The sequence below is a fragment of the Mirounga angustirostris genome, unplaced genomic scaffold, assembly GCF_029215605.1.
Source record: "Mirounga angustirostris isolate CCGP_5_RB_7025 unplaced genomic scaffold, mMirAng1.0.hap1 SCAF_4, whole genome shotgun sequence".
Lineage (NCBI taxonomy): Eukaryota > Metazoa > Chordata > Mammalia > Carnivora > Phocidae > Mirounga > Mirounga angustirostris.
This window is the reverse complement of record NW_026991712.1, coordinates 125,101,139-125,117,194: the sequence shown is the minus strand read 5'-3', so window position 1 is coordinate 125,117,194 and position 16,056 is coordinate 125,101,139. Positions and strand designations below refer to the sequence as shown.

General features: G+C 37.0%; 1 long non-coding RNA gene across 1 annotated transcript in view; it reads right to left on the bottom strand.

The window, feature by feature from the left end:
• Positions 1-2,935: 2,935 nt before the first annotated feature.
• Positions 2,936-16,056, bottom strand: part of LOC129046453 (uncharacterized) — an 88,579-nt gene continuing 75,458 nt past the window's right edge. The window contains exons 5-6 of the long non-coding RNA XR_010410888.1: positions 4,231-4,380; positions 2,936-3,905 (exon numbers count right to left, since the gene is read on the bottom strand). This is a non-coding gene — a long non-coding RNA (uncharacterized LOC129046453). The remainder of the gene's footprint in view (positions 3,906-4,230; positions 4,381-16,056) is intronic.

Genomic DNA, 16,056 nt, shown 5'->3' with positions numbered 1-16,056 from the left:
TTCAAATGTATCCTATTGGTCAGGAATTGTCTTGACTCCCATGAGTAATCTTTTCCCAGCTGTGTCTATATAGGTAAACAACACAAAGACTTATGAAATTCCTTCAGTTATTAGACCATATCCAAGAGTTCCCTGGCTTTTATTTTGAACTAATATGCATCAATGGTGGATACAGAAGGAACATCCAGGTTAAATATAGCTGTCTCTTAAAGAGCTGACCTGAAAAATTGAACACATTGTGGTTAATGGTGACCCTCCCTGCACTTTGCTATTGGGTGTGGATTTCAGTGAAACTTCATATCCAGTAAGACCTCCCTGGGGAAATCAGTTCAGGACATTGGAACTCTGCCCTCAGCTAGATGGGGCCATCTTTACAGAAACACTCCATCAGGACTCTCCCAACGGTAACCCCCATTTGATAAAGTTGAAGAGATATGTCCTCAGATCACCCTGTCTAGAGAGCAAATGAAGAAAATAATAGTAGATATTTGTTATATTGGGAAAAAGTACACATATGTGCCTCATGTCATGAATTCTTGACAAGAAGTCTTTTAAAAAGGCTTCACTAGAAATATAGAAATATATGTCTATTCGCATTTGTCATGTTAGAATTGTTTCTGAAATTGCATCATTTATTTCTGGGTTGAAGAATCACTATGGGCATCTTCATGACAGTAAATGTTTATATAGCCCTTACTATATGACAGACACTGAATATACAAAGCTCTTTACATCTATTAACTCATTTTAATTCTCTCTCCAACCCTAATGAAAGGAGTATGATCAGTTTCATCATTTATGAAGGAAGAGTTGGCTGAGACCCAGAAGAGGAGCCATCTCAAGGTCATTCAACTAGTGTGGTGTCACCCAGATCTTTGTTCTTCTATATCAAACCATCTTTTCAAAAAGTTACTTGATTCTAAGAAGTTGAAAACAAAAAGGCTAAGTAAAGCATTCTTCCAATTTAGCAGGAAAATATTTTACCTGGGAAGTTCCTTCTGTAGTCATTCAACCGTTTTTTTTGGTTGTGTGTGTATATATATATATATAAAGACCAGATAGCTGAGTTTTTTTGGGGGGTGGGGGTAGAATTTAGAAAAAGGGTATAATTGTCACCTTACTGGTTAGAGGCAGTTGGCAGATTCGTGGCCAACATTTTAAATCTTCCCCAAGTTACTTAAAAATAAAGAAAGCATCACCCAGTTATCCCATTCCTCCACCCACCTCCCTTTCCACAAGCCTCAGTTTGTTTTGCAGAGTCTCATCTGGTTTGACTTTAGATACAATAAAGAAAGAAATCACTGTATTGAATATTAGGACATGGCAGCATCTGTAGACACGGTACCTTCTTTCTATTCTGCACACAGCGATTGAATTCATTTTCCATAGGTACATGAAAGAATTGGTCACAGAGGTGGGAACTGACTAACCGGAAGTGCTGTAAGAAAATACACTGTCTACTAATAGAAACTATGTCTGCAATCCTTGAAGGATGTGATGACAGACTGCAAGTATTTCTGTGGACATAGCAGCACCTGTCTATTCTATGTTAATAATAAAGGGGGTTATGGACAGGGTATTTTGGCTTTGAGTACACTTTAAGAGGTAAGGAGAGAATATACATTGGAAGGAGAATAGATGCAAATGTTCTCAGAGAATACTGATAAAGGGAAAATGACTCCCAGTGTGACAAAGCAGGTATGGGAGAATTTTATTTTATTTTATGTTATTTTTTATTTTTATTTTTTAAAGATTTTATTTATTTATTTGAGAGAGAGACAGAGGGACAGAGAGCAAGGGGGGTGGGGTAGAGGGAGAGGGAGAAGCAGACTCCCTGCCAAGCTTGGAGCCCATGACTCTGAGCTCAATCCCAGGACCCTGAGATAATGACATGAGCCAAAGTCAGCCGCTTAACCAACTGAGCAACCCAGGCCTCCCCTAGAGAATTTTAGACTGTATCAACAAAAGGTTAACATTCTCTCCAACTCTTCCTACCAGGACACAGATCCAAATACATGTTTTATGTTGTAATTTTGAGTTAGACGAAGGTGACAGCTATGTTCTAGCCATGGTCTACTATACTAAAATGACTTGTTTCTATTATTTTCATTCTCATGTTACCTTTTAAAAATACTCTTGCAAATATCTAAAAATCATACATATCATTTAAATTTTTTTTCATTTTTAAATACTTATTTCTCCTGAAGATTTTAGGCATTCTGATCTCCTGCTCCATATGCCATTCCGAAACTCCTTGTACCAGAGCCAATTTTTGGTTTTACTCTATTTCCTTTGATAGGAATATTTTTATGCATTTTTATGTTGGAAATTGTAGTTCATATTCACTTCCATTAACTATTTTCAGAGAATTAATTTAGGGTCTGTTCCTAGGTGGGACTTTCAATTGGTCTTTGCAGTTAATTTGAGTTGTTTTTTTTTTTTTTTCCTTGCAGAATTTGGATTTCCCTTTAAAAAGATAAAATGTAGTAACAATCAGAATGGGGCGGCAGGGGGGGAGAATGAAGTGTTTCACTAAAAGGTCTGCTCCAATTTGTGCATATACTTCAGGACAGTATTTAAAATGTTGTGTTTCTAGGCTTATTTCATATTTTTTTGAGGAATTGTTTTTTTACAATAGTTAAAAGATTAATTCACTTTATTTTACTGTTGTATGTACATATTTTATAACCAAATTTTTTGTCACTTTACATCTTTATGCTTTCTGACAAAATGCATGCTGTGGAGGACAATCTCTGTTGGGGCTGCATGCCACATCATCCCACATTAAATATCACCGCAATGAAAGGTGAACCTTTACAAATGTATGCCAATTTAATGATGCAAGGAATGTTTTATAGACTCTAAGTGTTTTCTGTTCTGGTTTTCATATAAAAATTATATAAATGAAAGAAATAGTTTTTGAATACTTGGCTTACAATTTTGACCTTTATATATATAAATGTTCCTTTTTTTTTTTCTTTCAGTGGTTGTAGAATAACTTCTCCAAATGCAGAGCCTTATTGTAGTAAAAAAATATGCTTAGAATACAGCATGATTATTATATAGTTTGATTTCCATGATAAATATGCAGCCAACAATAATTCTGTATAATGAAAACAGTCTTGCAGATTTTTTAAAGGGTGATTTCCATACAAATTCAATGCAATATTTAATTCAAGGAGCTGTGGGCCAGGATAAGTTGGATCACATATGACAGAGAACCATAGAATGTTGACCAGTTAGAATGATAATAATGGTAAAAGGTGAAAGAATTGGATCCGGAAGAGAGAGTGGCCATAACAATAGTATCAGGATAAGTAAATTCAAACCAAGTTATTTTCTCAAATCTTATATACAATTCATTTTTTTTAAGTTTATTTATTTAAGTAATCTCTACACCCAACATGGGGCTTGAACTCATGACTCTGAGATCCAGAGCCTCACATTCTACTGACTGAGCCAGCCAGGCACCCCTACAGTTCATTTTTTAAATTCATTTATTTAACAATCAGTATTGAACTCCTACTTGGTTTTAAGCACCATGCTAGGAGACAAAGTGCTAACTAGAACAAACCCATTATCTGCCCTCATAGAACTTATAACCTGGACTACTATAATTTCTGAGCCATGATATTTCTGGACTTGCTAAATACCTATAAATTTACTGTGCTAGGGTGCATCAGGGAAATAAAAATGTTCCTTAGACAATTTAATTAAAGCTGGAAAAGTGGAGAGCCAAGATTTATGAGCAGAAACACAATGTGCCAATGCATATTCTGGAAGTCTCCATAAGTATAAAATCAGTCATCCCCAGGACCAGCAAGCTCAGACTTAACTTCCAGGGACCTATGCTTTAGGGGCTTCTGATATTATCTTAGAACAACAGTCGTAATTTGAGGAGGCAGCTGAAACAGAAGAAGGGAGTAATTACATCATCGGACATTAAAAAAAAGAAAGAAAATAACAACAACAATAAAACTCTAAAAATTGTAGACAAACAACTAGTTCATAACTATCCGTTTCACTCCTTTCCCCATGTGCATCAGAAAGAGGACAACACAAGTAGTGAAGCATGTGGGCTCTGGCACCAGACTGCCAGATTTTCAGCCCTGCTTTACCACTTTCCAGCCATGTGATTTTAGGCTATGCCTCAGTTTCCTCATTTATAAAATGGTGCCGGCTGCACCTTCCTCATAGGGTTGTGAGAATAAAACGCATGAATATCTATACCTCTGCTTAGAACAGCGCCTGGCACAGTGGTCCGTAGCTCCTTTCAGCGTTAGCTTTTGTTATTGAAGTCACACAGTTAATGGGGGTAAGTTTATCTCCAGGTTCAAATTTTCTGATTATCCATAAACCCCTCCTGTGGCTAGCTGAGCTCTGAAAAAATGGAAAAAAAAAAAAAAAAGGAGGAACCGTGATTGTCGTAGGCAAGACGTTTGGGTCCAGTGATAGCAAGCACTCACCTCTCCGAAGTCAAAGGAAGTAGAATGTGAGTGTAGATGCGCTTCTCTCCATCTTACCTGAGGCTCTTGGACTAAGAGCAAGAGAAAAACAGGGAGGTTCGGAGATTCTCTTTTACAGTGATTTCACTTTGTTGTTGCCATTGTTTAGAATGATGCTTCGGTCTTTTTTTTTTTTTTTTTTAAGATTTTATTTATTTATTTGAGAGAGAGAATGAGAGACAGCACAAGAGGGAAGAGGGTCAGAGGGAGAAGCAGGCCCCCCGCTGAGCAGGGAGCCCGATGTGGGACTCGAGGATCGTGACCTGAGCCGAAGGCAGTCAACCAACTGAGCCACCCAGGCGCCCGATGCTTTGGTCTTAGTAGCAAACAGATACAGTGTGATTTACTTAGAGTAGTGGTTCTTAACCGGACGTACCATCCCTTGGAGGTTGTTCGGAAAATGTGGTAGGGCATTTTGCTCTTATGGCAAGTGGAAGGATACCTCTTATCATTTAGTAGGCAATTGCCAGGGATGCCGGAAGCTCTGGAGGTGTACAGAAAAGTCCTGCACAAGGACTGGTCGAATGGCCCTGTCTGACTTTCTTTAATGCTCCACTGAGTCTTCACGGAAGGGAAAGACCTGTTAATAACCAAGCCTAAGAAAATCAAGTATTTTTGTGAATCGTTTTAGTACACGCAGATTTTTTTCATCTTGCAACTACTGTTTAAATTGAGGAAAGATGGTACTTGGTTATGTTAAAAACTTTACCAAGAGTGGTTCGCCATTTCTCACAATCACATCACCAATGGCATTGTGTTTCTCTGGTTTCTGAAGCAACGGTACAACATGCAAAATGAATCATTTTTTAAAAGATTTTATTTATTTGAGAGAGAGAGAAACAGCATGAGAGGGGAGAGGGTCAGAGGGAGAAGCAGGCTCCCCGCTGAGCCGGGAGCCCGATGTGGGACTCGATCCCAGGACTCCTGGATCATGACCTGAGCCGAAGGCATTCGCTTAACCAACTGAGCCACCCAGGCGCTTTTTTGCATTTTTATCGGTAGCATTCACAGCGATGATACCTATAGGAGTGAGCATTTACCTATTTCATTATGACTGATTGCACAGTCATGTCTAAAATGTACAGATTGAATGTATAATATTTTGTTATAAATTAACTTTTCTCCATTAATGATTTATGTTTTTGAATTGTGTGTTGATAGATGATAATAACTGAATTTCATATTGGGAGAGTAAAAGTGGTACTATAAAAATATTTGTTATGTAAGAGAGGTATTGAATTGGTAGGGTCAAGAACCAATGGCCTGTAATCTTGTACCCAAAAGGATAGTGCCACATACTAAAAGTTTCTAAGAACAGTTCTGTCTGTAATGTATTTTTTTCTGCAACATTTGTATGTTCCAGACTTTTCTTGTCTCTAATTTTCATTTGTTTGCGTGTGTGTGTATGTGTGTGTGTGTGCATTTCCAATGATAGAAAATCAGTGAGGAAGTTAAAGATTTCACTAATTTAATTTATTGTATTCACGTGTTCTGTTTTTTCTGTCTTTAAAAATAAACTGATAAAAATACCAAAATACTAGAATATTTCATTGATTGATATTTTCTTAATTTTTTAGATAATTTGAGAATACTATTAGATACTACGTTTGTGACTAGCTCCAGCAGGCAATGATGATGCTGGGAAAACCAGAAACCTGATTATTAACCAGAAATATCACTCAGGTCATCGACTACCCATTTATAAGTTTGCTTTACAAAAACAATACTCCGTCAGAAAACCACCATCCTTTAACTCTCTGATTATATTGCCATGCTTTTATAAAATACTCTGCAAAAATTCCAAATTTAAATCTTTGCAGTGATATGAAAAACTCTACATGTGCATTTATATTTTCAATTCCTATGATAGTTTTACAAATGAAAACAAAGGCAATAAAACCAGCCATAGGATGTTGTGAAGCAACCATTACAGAACTACGGAAAATTGATTATATAGAATACCAAAACTTTTTAGAATTGACTTTATAAGAAAAATCTTATTAAAAAAACACTATTGGCAGAGAGGGAAATATGAAAACAATAGGAATATACATGACAACTAGTGAAATAGAAAATGGAATATAAATGTATTAAAATGTGAACTACTAAAACGCAATATTACTTGTTTATATTACTATGAGTATCTTTTTTTTTTTTTAATGAGAGACAGAGAGCATGAGAGGGAGGAGGGTCAGAGGGAGAAGCAGACTCCCCGCCGAACAGGGAACCTGATGCGGGACTCGATCCCGGGACTCCAGGATCATGACCTGAGCCGAAGGCAGTCGCTCAACCAACTGAGCCACCCAGGCGCCCTACTATGAGTATCTTAATGGAGAGAAAAATCTTGAAATGGCAAGGAGATGAACTGGATGCCTCAGATTCATTTTCTGTGATTATTAATGAATCATTATATTCCATCTCAGAACCATATCTTTCCCAGTACTTGCATGTGTGCTGTGCCCTTTCTCCGGTAAGGTATTTCCCAGCAACACCATGTGTTCATCAAGACTCAAGAATAACAGACTTCAAAGCCATAGACCTCAGGCTGACAAACCACAAAATCTAGCAAAAACCCAAACTGCTTGAAGAACCGGTCCTGAAGTCAAGAGAGAGCTCCTTTCTGTTCAGACACCTTTGATCTATGCCCCCAGAGTATTTTATTTGTCCTTCTGTCAATCTTTGTGTAATGTTCCTGACCGTTTCTTAATCAATAATTGTTACCTTTACTGTTTCTCCATCATTATTCAAACCTCTGTCTAGAATTCAGCCTCAAGAAAAAAAAATCCTGCAAGAGGGCAACCACATGGATGGATCTGGAGGACATGATGCTAAGTGAAACAATCTGGTCACAAAAGGACAAACAGAATGATTCCACATCTATGCAGTATCTGAAATAGTCAAACTCATAGAAGCAATGAATTGAAAGTGGTTGCCAGGTGCTGGAGTGAGGGCAAAGTATGGAGTTACTAATCTACAGGTATACAATTTCAGTTATGCAAGATAAGTAAATTCTGAAGATTTGCTATTCAACATGTTTTTATAGATAACAATACTGTATCATACACTGAAAAATCTGTTAAAAGGGTAAATACCATGTTAAGTGCTGTTACTACAATAAAAAATAAAATTCCATAAACCCCTTACATTTCAACAGAAGCTCATTAAACACAGAAATTTAAGCCTGTTCTTTTAGTCAACCTTAGAGAAAAATATCCACAGAAAATCCTGTTGATAAATAACAACTTCTGTAATGCAAAGTGAATCAAAGTGAATAAAGTATCATCATCAACAATAATATATATTAAATATATTAAAGAGAAATATCTATATGTATATGTTATATATTAAAGAGAAAGCAAGCTTTCACTCTTGGAATACTTTATAATATAGTTGCTCCTGATGGTGCTTTTACATGACTAAAGAAAAATGATTCAAGCCATAATTCAAATATTACATTTGAAACTTTGTTTCTGGTAAATATTTTTGTTCTATAATAGCATATGATAGAGAAAATTCCAAGTCAGGTAGGCTTGGTTTGTTTACTTGGAAAATATTAAAAAATGCTTTGGAGATTAAACCCATAATTTACTAGATTATGTTGTTGTAGTTTCTCTATTGATTGTGGTAATTATGGATCCTAGGACAAAATATTCATGGGAAAGTTTTTTCATCTCCCCATGTAAATGCTCACTACCCCCTCCGCCCCCTGCCTGCTTTCCATCAATTCTAGCCATCCTGAGTGCCATCTTCATCTACCCAGCGAATGTATCTAAATTTCATCCTCATGATAGAATCAGAAGAATTCATGAGAAATTAAAAAAAAAAAAAAGTGGCTGCAGAAATACTGAAGTAAAAAGGATGTGGAATATTTCCAAAGCAGGTCTCTCTTCCTGATGCTCTCTGCAGCCTGAATTTAAGGTCAGCTTCCCAGTGGGACTTAAAGGGACTCAAATGCTCCTAACCATGTTTGAGCAATCGATGGTGATCAAACAGCTGCTGTGTTTGCCCACATTTTCTCTTGCATTGGGACCCAACTGCTCTCTCCTTAGGTCAGAAGGAAAGCTCTGATTGATCTCATTAGGAGCTTTGCCAGGGAAAGGACAATAGTATTGGGTTCCCGACATCAAACTAATTTTTTACAGAATAGCCAAGAGTCAGATTACCATCTTCAGCAGCATCGTGGAGACTAGAGAGAGAATAAAAACAAAGTGGGTACATATTTGAGAAGAATGATATTCTGGGCAATTAATAAATTTCTGTAAAAAGGCAATCCTACTTTGCATTGCCCAGAAATAAATGTGTTAAGAAAATGAAAAGTTATGAGAATCAAATAATACCTGAATTATTTTATATTTTAAAAATCATGACTTTTTTGAGACCGTTCTATCTAGAAAAGCAAGGATGCGAATGTGTGGATGTGTATGTGTGTCCAGGACATGGTTAGAAACTTCTATCTTTCATGTTTGAAGTGTGGATCCATGAACATCTCCATCCTTCATCTCTACTAGGAAAGTGTCCCCCATTCCCACTGCTGATACACATTATTTGATAGGGTTGGGTCCACCGTGAAAAACCTCTTGTCTTTCCCCCATGGTGCCGCAAACTATTCTCTTGCTTTCATGCTGTGGTGAGAGAAGTAATGGGGAAAGAGGCTGCTGGGCCTCACGATTTCAATGGCGCCTGACATTTATTTGGCCCCGATAAATGTAACTATTAATGGCTGTTCAGATTTTCACCTGTTCAGAAATCAACATGAAAGAGTCTAGAAATAACTTTGCATTCTTCTAAGAATCAATGTTTCAGACTACATGAGGTTCTTTACATTTTGTCCTTGAAGATACATGCTAACATAATTTTATGTAAATACAACACTTAGAGCAAATTATATACATGCTTGGAACTTTGAAAAAGGAGTGTTTTGTTTTCTCTTTCACCTCTGTTTTTCTTCTCTCCTTTTTTGTATCACCTCTGACCCACTACCACAACTCATGTTCACAAGTTCATGTTCCTCCAGGCTTATAAAATAACAACAAAAAATAAAGGTCCATATAACATCTCTATCATCTACCTATCTATCACTATCATCTATTTAACATCTATCATCTCTCATCTATCATCTATCTATCTATCTATCTATCTATCTATCTATCTATCTAATATCTATCTTTGTACTAATCATCTAGGTGCAGTCATGTAGAGAAGTTATCTTTGTCATTATTTTACCGAGTTGGGATCTCATAAAGACTCTTCAGAATCTTACTCTCTTCTCTCAGTGCCAGTGTGAAAACTGCCATTTCAGACAACACTACGGGGGAAAGAGGAATATAAAGGCACAGTAGCCCCACAGAGGAAAGCACTCATCTACTCTTTTCCACTGGTGTCCTTGGCAGGAGATGCAGGGTCATCTGAGACTATTGTAATTAGGAAATTTGGCTCCAAGGTATCTACTACTCACGGTGCTATTTTGGGGACTGAGCTCACTGTCTCATTTAAGAGTACAGAAACCTGTTCATCTTGTTTTGAGTATACTTTCCTGCAAATGCCCAGGTCCTGGTGGTTGGGCTGGCCCTCATCTCTTGGCAGAGCCCCCATCCTCTCTTCCTGGGCTTGCACACTAAGCTGGACACCGGCAGACCTCTTTTGTAATAACCGCTTTGGAGGAAGAGGTTTAATTAATATAATGCAGCCTGGCAGTAGTCGATAGCATATGGAAAGCTGAAAATTCCCGTGAAGCCTGGCCTGTTCCATGTCCTCAACCTCACTCATGCTCAGCGCAGGGGCAGGGAAGGATCCTTCTGTCTGCAGCTGCGGGGGGCCCTGTCTCACGACCGCGTTCAGTGCTGTGAGCACCATACTTCTGGCAATCTGGCCTCTCCCTGGGTTCTTCGCCCCCATCAGGTAATGGGTTTTCTTCTCTTTGATGCACTCTCAGCAGAATAATCCAGTCCCTCAATTACCCTGAAGTTGGAAACACACATCACTGCTCTCCTTTCCTCTTTCATGTGTCTTTCTCAAGTGGAAAAATTGCAGTAACAACAAAAAGCTTATTGGAAGACACCAGGAAACCTGCAGCTTTCAGTTACTAAACTTTTTGACTCCATCCTAGGAATAGGGCCAGCAAGTTCTCTACGGTGATCGCATTTTACAACCAAATATATCATGTCCATTTCCTTTCTGTTAAACAAATGTTTTGATCTCATACAAATAAGACGAAGACGGCATTATAAGGGCTAAAAACAACCATCCTCCCAAATGTTTTCAGGCATCGGTAAAGGAAGACAATGCAAGTTTAGAACGAGAACATAGAGACGTTATAATAGAATGTCACTGAAAGATCAGAATTGATGGAGAAATTCGACCCATTTCCTTCAAAGGGAAGGCTGCATTTCAAGAGAAGTTAATAAAATCAGAAGACACTATTAAAATAACGAAAACACCCAAGCGTTGGTGGGAAAATGAATCTCTCAAGGTTATAAAGCAGACTTTTATTGCTAATCCTAGCCCAGTGACCTTAGCACTGCTGCTCTAAGGACATGGGTGGCCCACAGTGAAAATGACAGCACCCTGGTCCCCTTTCTTCCTTAGATTTAAAGTTCTTGGCTTATGAAGTCTTTCTTTGTTATCTTTAAAGCAAACTAGTTCCTTTCCACTATAGGTCAGAAATGCGTGTTCACAGCCTGATTTATTTTGCGCAATTGGAGGATAATTCTCATTTGAGCTATAGAGTACTCCAGTGCTTTCCAGGGGCTTACACTGGACCTGGGGACTCCATGGGTCTGTTTTGTTGAAATGTGATAGCGCCGTACCCACCCACCCAGGTGCGTTTGTACATAGTACACTATCTCGCATACATCTCTATAATACTAATCCTTGATGATTCCTTAAAATTCCCCTTTTTCCTTCCAAATATATTTTTTCTTTTCAGTCTATAGATGTTTTTAATGATTGTATTTCCTTATTTATTTTCAACCTTACCTCCTAGTTAATCAAATTCTGAAAATTAAGTAAACAGGGTTGGAAATAGCAGACTGCATCTGACTTTATTAAATAATTTAAAAATTTTAAAGATTGATTATCTTTGTTTAAATGGACAAAAATGCTGAGAACGACTAGATGATTTAAGAAGGGGCAGAATTAAAACCTCTCTCGTGGTAGACTGCAAAATATAATCACACATTCTCCCCATTCCTGTCCACCCTTTGAGTATGGGCTGGTGCTGGGCTGCTTCTTGGCGCATAGAATCCGGCCCGTGTGAGTCACGTGGCCTAACATCCCGGGCCCCAGGTCATTTCGTAGCTCCCACCGTTGCCCCTTTCAGGGCTGGCTTCTGGGCATGCAGCATTAAATATATAAAATAAATATATAAAAAATAAATATATAAAATAACAACAAAAAATAAAGGTCTATCTAACATCTCTATCATCTACCTATCACTATCATCTATCTATCATCTATCATCTATCTATCTAATATCTATCTTTGTACTAATCATCTATGTGATTAGTCCCTACTCAGAAGGGCCCGCCCTTGGTTCAATGCTCTGCTGCTGTCATCTTTAAACTCTTAAAAAATTTTAAACCAGAGGCCCCAAATTTTCACTTTCACTGGACCCCGCCAGTTGCCTAGCCAGCCTAGCCTTTTTGAAGCTCCGAGATGACTGTGATCTGAAGGAATCAATGGAGCCTCCTTGAAAGACCACCTGGGAAGAAAGATTCACCTGTTTCAGCGATCCCAGCGGAGCTCAGCTGCTGGTTGACTCAGAGTTGAATGCAGCTGCATGAATGAGTCCAGGTGGGACCACAGAAATATTGTTCCGCCAACCCAGGCAGTTGTGAGCAATAAGAAATTAAGTTTGTATTAAGCCAGTAAATTTGGGGTGGTTTGTTGCATAACCGAGTCTCAAATAGTCACCGTAGGAACATGTATAACTTTAGGAGAATAGATTTGAATTAAAATACGAAGACAATTTTTCACCACATTAAACCCTTAAATTCTGTTTTGCTAACCAATATTAATGCATTACTTGTGAAATCAAACTAAACAGTAAGTGGTTGCTTTAAGTTTTGTTTTTGAATGGAGAATACGTAGAGACTAAAAATCCATAGACTTCAACTTGTGGATCGGTGGTCTGACTTAATGCTTGATGATTTGCAATGTGATTCAGACACATCATTATACCGAAATTTGCAGGTAACACCTACTTGTAGTGGTGTTTACATAGATTTTTTTTTAAATATGAAGTTTTTATAGAAATAGGAGTTCAAATAGCACTAGGAAAAAATCTTTATACAATATTATTTAATAGCCAAATGAATGAGAGAAAATGGCATTGCTTTAAAATTGTTATAATTTAAAAAGAACAAAAAGCAAAAGTGAAATAGATGGCATAGCTCTAAAACTGAGTTGAGACAGAGTGTAGCAAATTGACACAATTAAGCATGATTCAAGTAGTGTAAAATCTATTTTTAAACCCTTTTAATCAAAAAGTGAACACATTCTCATTGCTTTTTACATGTTTTCTAAAGAAATTCTTGATAATTAATGTAAACTCTTTCCTCAGTTCTTCTGAGTCCTCAAGTCTTAAAAATGATACTACGATGATGGAAATAAGAACTGTTGTTACAATGAAAAATAAGGACAGTTAAATTAGGTCAGTCTTTGGTCTGTTAAAAAATAAGAGTCTGAATCCTTTCTAATAGTATTATCTTGAGACAAAGGAGGTAATCTATAGAATTCATTAGTATAGGGCTGTCTAGACATTTTAGATTTTCTCATGTTTGAAAATCAAACTTAGTAGTGAATGAAATGGAATGCAAATATTTTTAACATAAGTATTTTTGGTATTAAGATAAGTCAACAATCTGCAGCACTGGCATCGTCAGGAGCATGGGTCACAAAATTTCATTTGAATATATTGCCTTTACTGTTCCTGAGCTTATTGAAATAATAGCTTCCTTCAGTACACATGAATCGCTTTGTAAAAATAACATATTTGTATCTACTTAGGAGAAGCAAGCGCCATGTAGAATTACTGAGATATTCTGAATAATAAAATAAATGTTTAATTTAATTTTATTTATAGATCTTTACGATTATCCATTTAAGAGGTTTTTGTTGTGCACTTGAAATCGCCAATAATGCCTTCTTAGTCCAGGATGTTAGCCAATCTCACATAGATACTTCTCTGTGTTCTAATTCACACCTAAAGCAATGATCCCAGGCCAAGATGAAAAAGTGAAATGCTAAAGAGTCTGTTTTGATTCTTCTTGTGAGCAAATAATGCAAATTGTTTTTCAGGATTGATAGCACATTGAGTAAGTCTATACAAAATAGTTATATATTATTTAAAAATGTTTCTGAATGTTCCTGGTGGTTGAAGCCAATCTATGTTTATAAGAACTTTGCTAGTTTTACAGAGTTGTGAAGTATGGAATATGTCAACATAAACAGTATTACATTTGGTGTTTGTTAGCTGAATACATGAGACAAATTCTGAAGCGTGAATAAAATATATGATGTAAGGACTTTTCATTGCTTTAGTAACTCAGAACAGTAGGATATAAAATTTGAAACCGAATTCCTATATCCAGCCAGTATTCAAAATGGTGTCCAATGGCCTAAAATAACATAATATCCATATAGAGGAAATGCTTTAATAAATTGTAGCATAGCCATATAAAGGAATACAACAATGAAAATGTTTGAACTGGGGCAATGTGTTTTAAAATGGTAAACACTAAAAATATATAATGTTGAGTATAAAAAGCCACTGCAGATGATAAAGAATGTTACCATCACATAATATTTTTAAAAAATGAGAAACAATGCTATATTTTGTTTACAGAAAAATACTTTCATAGTAGAATTATGAGAATGTTTAAGGATAATAAAAAGTGAGATTGTTATCTCGAGTATAGAAAAAAGGAATTTGATAGTAAGTTATACACAGAAGCTTCAAATGTATTTGGAATATTTATTTCTTATGTTGGTTGGTTAGATATACAGCTCTTAATTTTACAATTGCCAGTACTTTTATGTTTGCCTGAAATATTTTATAAACAGTTTTAAAGGTAATGTATCAAATATCTACTGACATAAAACACTAAAGAACAACCTTAAATCTCAATGTCTTAAAACAATAAGCATTTACTAAGTGTACAAACTCAGAATATCATTCCTATTTGGCTTATCTAGGCAATTGTCAGGTCCCAGCTGGGCTCATTCAGGTGTTTGGGGATGAGCTTGATGTTACCTGCTGGTATAGGCCGGTCTCAGTTTGTGAGACTAGGGGGACTCAGCTCTCCTCCATGTATCTCTGGTCTTACTGAGCATGTCTTCGGGGTGATGGTAGCAGTTCAAGAGAGAAAATAGAAACCTGTAAGGCCTCTTGAGTTTTGGTCTTACAGTTCTGTTGGTCAAAACAGGTGACGTGGGTGAGCCAAGAGTCAGAGAGAAAGATCACCACAAATTCATATGTCAAAGAGTAAAAGTCCAGAGAGCTGAAGGATTTGAGCCATTATTCAAGGCCCCAGTCTGCTCTTAATGCCACAATTATTCATATCTGTCCCTTATACTTAGCCAAAATATACTTAGCCCTCATCTGATCACACGTAAGCTCCAACTCCAGGATTTTGTGATCTACATCAATTTGAATGTAGCTACTTTTAATCTGGTGTCTTATGAAACAAAGAAGACAAGTTTTCTGTTTCACACACACCCAGCATACAGGTGGTGAAACAGCAGCAGGGTGATAACAATAAATGCTTCTCTTTGCAAAGACAAAGAATCTGAGGCTCTTTAGGGGTCACTCATCTCAAAATTCTGAAATTGCACTGTGTAAAGATAGCCAGGCCCTCTATTTTGGGCTTGGAGAATGTTCTTAGGTCAGTTCTGATACCTAAGAAAAGCTTTTCATTCTGTTATTCTCTACAGCCTTTAGCTCTACTCTCTGGGATATTTTTTTATTTTCCATGAGCTCCTTTGGTACATCTAAAGACAGTTGGGAAATTTACTCTATGAAGATCATCCAAAGCTTGTTTTCGGGTCATATACATTTAGGGTTCTAAAGATCTATTTACATTTTGCAAAATCTCAGTCCGGTTTCGATCAGCTGGATTGTCCTTCCACCAATTCATCTCTGTCAAAAATGTTGAGTGGATTTTAAATAGTTAGTCCAGTACACTTCATGATCCAAAGCCACATTCCCTATTCTTTCTGAGACTTGCATCTCTCTCTAGACTTGTTTATAGTGCTCGGGTTGTACAGGCTGTTATGGAACTAGGACATTCATTTCTTAGAAGCTCTTTTGCCAGGTGAAAGGGTGATTAACTGCTTAATCCTCTCTGAGGTCATAATAAAGGGACCCATAGCATTGATTTGGCTTAATCACTTATGCCATGTCCAGCATGAAAGGTTAGAGATGAGAAACAGTTTTATCTTCCAATTTAGCAAATTCTGGCCCTTCTACCTTCCTTCTATTTGCACACTTCCAGTATCACTTTGAGCTCATCTCTTGGAGTACATTTTCATATATAGTTAATAAGAAACAACT